Genomic DNA, 9,425 nt, shown 5'->3' on the forward strand with positions numbered 1-9,425 from the left:
TTTGTTAGGGGCTGGTGGAAGGAATGGAGTGAAAATGGTTCCCTCCTTATGTCTGTGCTTCTACTCACACAAGCACATAGCGGTGTTCTGTGAGGTTCCTGCTGCTGGGTCACGGGAGGCAACAGGGGGTTATTCCAGGGATTTCCCTACATCTACACGTCCCCTGAATTTCCCCAACACCCCCACAGTGGTCAACTAGTTACATGCAGTGTTGCCAATGTAGTCATTGGTTGGAAATTTGAATTGAAATCAAAACGTTAATACACACTTCAAAAGCATATATAGTATATGATAAAATACTTGTATCTGAAAAAGCATAATAGGTTTGAAAAGTATGAACAAAGACTAGCTTCCTCACACAGCTGTTGTATTTTCTGACAGTGTCAGTGCATTCATTCTGGCGACGTTGGCCAACTTAATAATTTCAAATTATGATTTGTAAGCTCTGAATGAGCTCTCCCCTGACAGCTAATGATGAGCTTGGGGGCTGCGGGGAAAGGCTTCAGGACTAGACTATATTTACGTGAACATATCTATTCTGCCTAGGTATCCAGCAGACAGAGCTGTGTTGCCCAAGTGATCAATTTTGGCTGGTGTTGGGTTACAAATCACTTGAATGCAGGGATAATTAAATGGTGTTATCCTCATTGTATGAGTAAAGGGCAGCAGAACCGTGCTTAGTTTATCCTGATTCAGGGGGTCATCACCCTCAGTGCTTAATTTTTTCCAAGCCTGAGCCCCAGCACGTCTAGGCTTGGCAGTTCATAGCCCCGGAACCTCTGGGCTTGTCACATCAGTTATGAAAGTAAAAAACCTGCTTCAGCCCTGGCACTTCTTTCATTCCAAATTAAGCATTGGTCACCCTCAACTGAACTGCACACGCTAAGCAAGGGGTTTGGATGGCAGATCCCAGTGGAGAGAGAGAGAGAATAAATAAATGGGGACAGGTGTTTTTGCTTGGTGATGTGGGCTCTGTCTATGAGTCCCAGGCGCTATTTGACCTGTCCCCCTCCCCTGTTTAAAGATAGAGCTGATTAGGCTCCACTGAGAGTTTGTTTTGCTTTGTTAAGTTACCACTAGAGCTGAAATCACTGATAATCAGTTCTAAGTGCTTAGATCTTCTGCAAGACAGAGTTTCTGTGGAAGACTCTGCCCAGTCTGTACTGGCAGTGAGGTTCCCCCACTGAGAGCTGAAATCACTGAGAGCTGGGTGGAACCTCAAGACACCAACTCTCAGAGGTCACAGTGGCAGGTGGCAGCAGAAGGTGACAGGCGCAGGGCCATCGGCGATGGAGGGGTGCAGTGAACGGTGGCATGACTAACAACAGCAACAGGTGTGAGCGGCAAGCAACTGAAGGAACAAGAAAGGTGCCTTCTTCCCCCCTCCCCCCAGGGTGAGAGTGTGACATTCCCCTCTGCTGTTATCTGGACCGGTGATCTGCTAGGTCACTCCAATCTTTGACTCTGGGAGCCAGCCTTACCCTGCTCTGCTGTGAGAACCCCCACTCCTGGGCTGTTCACACACAGCCTCTGGCATGTAAGCTTCTCCCAGCTACTTGCAGTCGAATGACACTAGCTAGTATCTCCGGTCTGAGAAACAGCCCTAGGAACCTCCATCTTGCAGTGTCCAGTTATACCCTCTGGACACTGCAAGCTTATATGAGTTCATCAATTTAACAAAGAAATTGATATGTACCAGGCTTGTTATCCCAAGGGGAGTCTCTGACACACTTCAAACCAAACCACTTCTTCAGGTAGAATAAACAAACAAATGTATTAACTATAAAGATAGATTTTAAGTGATTATAAGTCAAAGCATAACAAGTCAGATTTGATCAAATGAAATAAAAGCAAAATGCATTCTAAGCTGATCTTAACACTTTGAATGCCCTTACAAACTTAGGTTTCAGAGTAGCAGCTGTGTTAGTCTGAATCTGCAAAAAGAACAGGAGTACTTGTAGCACCTTAGAGACTAACACATTTATTAGAGCATAAGCTCCTATGAAGTGGGCTGTAGCCCACGAAAGCTTTTGCTCTAATAAATTTGTTAGTCTCTAAGGTGCCACAGGTACTCCTGTTCTTCTTACCAACTTAGATGCTTCTCACCACAGGCTGGCTGGTTGCTCTTCAGCCAGGCTCTCGCCTTTAATTAGTGCTTCAGTCACTTGGTAGTTGTGGTGTCTGTAGATGTAGGTGGAAGAGAGAGGAAGAGCATGGCAAACGTCTCTTCCTTTTATCATGTCCTTTCCTCCCTCTTGGCTTCCCCGGCCCTTCAGAGTCAGGTGAGCATTACTGAGTCTCTCCAAGCAAGGTTGAGCAATTCCTCCAATGTGGCCTCATGCAGGTGAATCATTACATTGTAGCTCCCTTGCTGGACAATGGCTGTTGCTGGGTTGTTTGACACCCCGCATGGGTTTTGGTTACTTTCCTTGCTGTTGCCTCTGGGGAGCTAATATCTGGCTGATTCCCCCAACTTACAGAATGTTTTAGTCACAACCATACTACACAATTCTCATAACTTCATATGCATTAATGATATACATATATGGATAGAGAAATTGCTTTCAGCAGATCATAACCTTTCCCCTGATACCTTACAAGGCATGCTTTATATGTGAGATCAAGATTATACGGAAATGAGGAATAGGCGGGTTACAGCACACTCCCCCAAGGTATAGAATATCACAGAGAGGTGAACTCATGCAAAAACACCTCTGAACTCTGGGTCTCCACTGACCAAGGACAACAAGGATGAGTGGAGTGCAGTGGAGGGATAAGGGAAGGGCATGTTAAAGGAACATTTATTTATTGGACTATGTTTTAGTGACTTTGCTCCAGAATGCTAGATTTGTGACTGGGAAACATATATAAATATACATTTCCTAATTGGCCAAGATTTTTAAAATGAATTATTTGCTATGGTTGTTATCTTGAGAGGTCGTTATCCTGGAAGCTTCTGTATTAAATATTTTTATCATATTATAATTACTTTTTACATGAGAACGGCCATATTGGGTCAGACCAATGGTCCATCTAGCCCAGTATCCTGTCTTCTGATAGTGGCCAATGCCAGGTGCTTCAAAGGGATTGAACAGAACAGAGCAATTATCGAGTGATCTATCACCTGTTGTCCACTCCCAGCTTCTGGCGAACAGAGGCTAGGGACACTCAGACCATGGTGTTGCATCCCTGCCCATCCTGCTGATAGCCTGCTAATAGTAATTGATGGACCTATCCTCCATTAACTTATCTAGTTCTTTTTTGAACCCTGTTATAGTTTTGGCCTTCACAACATCCCTTGGTAAAAAGTTCCACAGATTGACTGTCCACTGTGCGAAGAAATACTTCCTTTTGTTTGTTTTTAACCTGCTGTGTATTAATTTCATTTGGTGACCCCTAGTCCTTGTGTTATGTGAAGGAGTAAATAACACTACCTTATTTACTTTCTCCACACCAGTCATGATTTTATAGACCTCCATCATATCCCCTCTTCGTTGTCTCTTTTCCAAGATGAAAAATCTCAGTCTTATTAATCTCTCCTCATATGGAAGCTGTTCCATACCCCTACTCATTTTAGTTGCCCTTCTCTGTATCTTTTCTACCTCCAATATATCTTTTTTTGAGATGGGGTAACCAGACCTGCATGCAGTATTCAAGATGTGGGCGTACCATGGATTTATATAGTAAAAGTGGAGGCGCTTGGTTTGCCAGACTGATCAGCAAACCAGTGCTGACAACCTATGTGAAAAGGCAGCAAAATACCAAGCCTCTGGACTGCATCGATATGCAGAAAACCTTATAAGCCATCACTGTCAAAGCCAATTTTAGAAGTACTTAATAAGGCTGTTAATGCTGGAGAGACAACACAGTTTATGCCGGTGGTGGGCAACCTGTGGCCCGTGGGCTGCATCAGGGTAATCTGATTGTGGGCCGCGACACATTTTGCTGATGTTGACCGTCCACAGGCATGGCCCCCCGCAGCTGCCAGTGGCCAATGAGCCAATGAGCTCTGTTCCTGGCCAATGGGTGCTACTGGAAGCTTGACTTTGAAATGTTCCTTCTATTCCAGTGCTGAGCTTTTCCTGAACAGAGACTGCCCGAATGTACCAAACTGCATGGGCTTCTTTTAAAACGTGCTTCTTTTCTGAAAAAAGTGACACCTTCTTATTCAACAGATGTCCCTCCTATGTGTATTCTGAGTTGGAACTGCCTCCTTTATTGACCAAAATGAATGGGAACTCTTGAGAAGAGTCAACACAGACCAAAATACACATATGCCACTGTTGACTCTTACAACAGAGCCAACTCTGGTGAGCTGGATTCGAGACTAGCAAAGCTGTCATCGCCAGAATTGTTAAAAAGTATCAATAGCAGAGTCTTTAGTATTTGTGTTGCATAAGCTAGAAAGAAGCCAGCAGGCAGGTAGGAAATAAATCTTACAGACTTGTTAACTGAGCAGCTTTGATCTGAAAGCATTCAGGGACCGTAGCATTCAGCTGAGCAGCGGGGAACAGCAGAGCAGCACACAGCGGGATTTTGCCTGGGAGTTCGCCTGGAGAGAGCCCAGTGAGGCTTACATCTTGCCAACTTCTCTGAGGAAGCTCATAGTAGGAAGGTGATATGGAAGGGGGGGGGTTCAGCTATTGTGACCTGCACTGGATGTGCCATGTTTGTCTTTCTTCCACAGGACAGAAGCAAATTTGTCTGTACAAAGTGCAAGCTGGTCTCCATATTGGAAGAGAAGATTGAAGGTCTGGAGCAACAGATAATGACCCTGCGTTGCATAAGAGAATCTGAGGATTTTCTGGACAAAAGTCAGGATATGCTTCTATGGGCACAAAGCTCTAAAGATTTAGAGCAGGTTGCACAGCGGAGCCAAGAGGCCAGTGAAGAAGCTTGGCAACATGTGACCTCCAGAAGAAGAAGGGGGAATGTTCGGGTTCCAGCAACGCGGACACAGATAACTAACCGCTTTCATGTTCTCTCCACAGGTACCATTGTGGAGAGTGGACCAGATGATACGCCTGGGGGGAGAAAGCAGAAGGAGACTCCGCTGGTTGGAAGGCATGAGATGCGATGTCCTGAGGTTGGGGGTTCCACGACCACCACTCCCAAAAGAAGGAGGCAGGTGGTGGTGGTCAGAGACTCTCTCCTCCGGGGGACTGAGTCATCTATCTGCCGCCCTGACTGGGAAAACCGAGAAGTCTGCTGCTTGCCAGGGGCTAAGATTCGCGATGTGACGGAGAGACTGCCGAGACTCATCAAGCCCTCGGATCGCTACCCCTTCCTGCTTCTCCACGTGGGCACCAATGATACTGCCAAGAATGACCTTGAGCGGATCACTGCGGACTACGTGGCTCTGGGAAGAAGGATAAAGGAGTTTGAGGCGCAAGTGGTGTTCTTGTCCATCCTCCCCGTGGAAGGAAAAGGCCTGGGTAGGGACCGTCGAATTGTGGAAGTCAACGAATGGCTACGCAGGTGGTGTCGGAGAGAAGGCTTTGCATTCTTTGACCATGGGATGGTGTTCCATGAAGGAGGAGTGCTGGGCAGAGACGGGCTCCACCTTACGAAGAGAGGGAAGAGCATCTTTGCGAGCAGGCTGGCTAACCTAGTGAGGAGGGCTTTAAACTAGGTTCACCGGGGGAAGGAGACCAAAGCCCTGAGGTAAGTGGGAAAGCGGGATACCGGGAGGAAGCACAGGCAGGAACGTCTGTGAGGGGAGGGCTCCTGCCTCATACTGAGAATGAGGGGTGATCAGCAGGTTATCTCAAGTGCTTCTATACAAATGCACAAAGCCTTGGAAACAAGCAGGGAGAACTGGAGGTCCTGGTGATGTCAAGGAATTATGACGTGATTGGAATAACAGAGACTTGGTGGGATAACTCACATGACTGGAGTACTGTCATGGATGGTTATAAACTGTTCAGGAAGGACAGGCAGGGCAGAAAAGGTGGGGGAGTAGCACTGTATGTAAGGGAGCAGTATGACTGCTCAGAGCTCCGGTACGAAACTGCAGAAAAACCTGAGTGTCTCTGGATTAAGTTTAGAAGTGTGAGCAACAAGAGTGATGTAGTGGTGGGAGTTTGCTATAGACCACCGGACCAGGGGGATGAGGTGGATGAGGCTTTCTTCCGGCAACTCGCAGAAGCTACTAGATCGCACGCCCTGGTTCTCATGGGTGACTTTAATTTTCCTGATATCTGCCGGGAGAGCAATACAGCGGTGCATAGACAATCCAGGAAGTTTTTGGAAAATGTAGGGGACAATTTCCTGGTGCAAGTGCTAGAGGAGCCAACTAGGGGGGGAGCTTTTCTTGACCTGCTGCTCATAAACCGGGAAGAATTAGTGGGGGAAGCAAAAGTGGATGGGAATTTGGGAGGCAGTGACCATGAGTTGGTTGAGTTCAGGATCCTGACACAGGGAAGAAAGGTAAGCAGCAGGATATGGACCCTGGACTTCAGGAAAGCAGACTTCGACTCCCTCAGGGAACGGATGGGTAGGATCCCCTGGGGGACTAACATGAAGGGGAAAGGAGTCCAGGAGAGCTGGCTGTATTTCAAGGAATCCCTGTTGAGGTTACAGGGACAAACCATCCCGATGTGTCGAAAGAATAGTAAATATGGCAGGCGACCAGCTTGGCTTAATGGTGAAATCCTAGCGGATCTTAAACATAAAAAAGAAGTGGAAGGTTGGACATATGACCAAGGAAGAGTATAAAAATATTGCTCGGGCATGTAGGAATGAAATCAGGAGGGCCAAATCGCACCTGGAGCTGCAGCTAGCAAGAGATGTCAAGAGTAACAAGAACGGTTTCTTCAGGTATGTTGACAACAAGAAGAAAGCCAAGGAAAGTGTGGGCCCCTTACTGAATGAGGGAGGCAACCTAGTGACAGAGGATGTGGAAAAACTAGTGTACTCAATGCTTTTTTTGCCTCTGTCTTCACGAACAAGGTCAGCTCCCAGACTGCTGCACTGGGCATCACAGCATGGGGAGTAGGTGGCCAGCCCTCTGTGGAGAAAGAGGTGGTTAGGGACTATTTAGAAAAGCTGGACATGCACAAGTCCATGGGGCCGGACGAGTTGCATCCGAGAGTGCTAAAGGAATTGGTGGCTGTGATTGCAGAGCCATTGGCCATTATCTTTGAAAACTCGTGGTGAACGGGGGAAGTCCCAGATAACTGGAAAAAGGCTAATGTAGTGCCAATCTTTAAAAAAGGGAAGAAGGAGGATCCTGGGAACTACAGGCCAGTCAACCTCACCTCAGTCCCCGGAAAAATCATGGAGCAGGTCCTCAAAGAATCAATCCTGAAGCACTTACATGAGAGGAAAGTGATCAGGAACAGTCAGCATGGATTCACCAAGGGAAGGTCATGCCTGACTAATCTAATCGCCTTCTATGATGAGATTACTGGTTCTGTGGATGAAGGGAAAGCAGTGGATGTATTGTTTCTTGACTTTAGCAAGGCTTTTGACACGGTCTCCCACAGTATTCTTGTCAGCAAGTTAAAGAAGTATGGGCTGGCTGAATGCACTATAAGGTGGGTAGAAAGTTGGCTAGATTGTCGGGCTCAACGGGTAGTGATCAATGGCTCCATGTCTAGTTGGCAGCCGGTGTCAAGTGGAGTGCCCCAGGGGTCGGTCCTGAGGCCGGTTTTGTTCAACATCTTCATAAATGATCTGGAGGATGGTGTGGATTGCACTCTCAGCAAATTTGCGGATGATACTAAACTGGGAGGAGTGGTTGATACGCTGGAGGGCAGGGATAGGATACAGAGGGACCTAGACAAATTGGAGGATTGGGCCAAAAGAAATCTGATGAGGTTCAATAAGGATAAGTGCAGGGTCCTGCACTTAGGACGGAAGAACCCAATGCACTGCTACAGACTAGGGACCGAATGGCTAGGCAGCAGTTCTGCGGAAAAGGACCTAGGGGTGATAGTGGACGAGAAGCTGGATATGAGTCAGCAGTGTGCCCTTGTTGCCAAGAAGGCCAATGGCATTTTGGGATGTATAAGTAGGGGCATTGCCAGCAGATCGAGGGACATGATCATTCCCCTCTATTCGACATTGGTGAGGCCTCATCTGGAGTACTGTGTCCAGTTTTGGGCCCCACACTACAAGAAGGATGTGGATAAATTGGAGAGAGTCCAGCGAAGGGCAACAAAAATGATTAGGGTTCTGGAACACATGACTTATGAGGAGAGGCTGAGGGAACTGGGATTGTTTAGTCTGCAGAAGAGAAGAATGAGGGGGGATTTGATAGCTGCTTTCAACTACCTGAGAGGTGGTTCCAGAGGGGATGGTTCTAGACTATTCTCAGTGGTAGAAGAGGACAGGACAAGGAGTAAAGGTCTCAAGTTGCAGTGGGGGAGCTTTAGGTTGGATATTAGGAAAAACTTTTTCACTAGGAGGGTGGTGAAACACTGGAATGCGTTACCTAGGAAGGTGGTAGAATCTCCTTCCTTAGAAGTTTTTAAGGTCAGGCTTGACAAAGCCCTGGCTGGGATGATTTAATTGGGGATTGGTCCTGCTGTGAGCAGGGGGTTGGACTAGATGACCTCCTGAGGTCCCTTCCAACCCTGATATTCTATGATTCTATGATATGGAGCCCTGCAATGCCCTCTTACAGTCACTTTTCAGAGCAGAATCTTTGGGTCTGATCCAAAGCCCATTCATGTCAATGGAATACTTCTACTGACTTCACCAGGCACTGGATTAGCAATATGTGCATTTGTACACAGTTAGAGCTGCATATCCTGAGCGCCACTAAACCCATGGTGGGGTGAAGGTGGGTGAAGCTCCAGCTATACTGGCTCTCTCTTGCCCACAGGGAACCTGAAGGAGCTGGAGAAATGCAAAAAGTCCCCAATACACACACACCCCTTATTTTCATGACCCACCTCCTGGTACCAACCCTTTCCTCCCACTGCTAGGTGCTAGAAACGCCAACGCCACCTCTCCCCTTCTTTGGGGGTGGCTGTGAGGAGCCCATAGCAGCAAGTGCTCTACATGCATTGCTCCTATTGCTGCAGAAACTGAAGCACAGAGGAGTTAAGTGACTTGTCAAAGCCATCAAATGAACCAGTGGTAGGCTGGGGATTTACCTGGTTTCCTGCCCCTGGGGATGTCCTGTAACCACTAGACCATGCTGCATCCTCCTCTGGGAATGCCCAGAATTTGCAGTGTTTGCAGTCTATCCTAGAGACAAATCTCATGTGCTAGCAGTCAACGTAAAACACACATCCCTTCTGTCTGCTCCTCCTCTCCTTCTGCTTTCCATCTCCTCTCCTTTTGTCCAGCCCCAGGGAACATATAATGCTGCTCTGCAATCCCAAAGCCATGTTTCCTGTTGACAGATTGGGGCTGCCTGAAACCTGATGGCTAGCTGAGTTTAGCAGTTAGGTTTCGCTGTAACAACCATAATA

The sequence above is a fragment of the Eretmochelys imbricata genome, chromosome 8, assembly GCF_965152235.1.
Source record: "Eretmochelys imbricata isolate rEreImb1 chromosome 8, rEreImb1.hap1, whole genome shotgun sequence".
In the NCBI taxonomy this organism is placed as follows: Eukaryota; Metazoa; Chordata; order Testudines; family Cheloniidae; genus Eretmochelys; species Eretmochelys imbricata.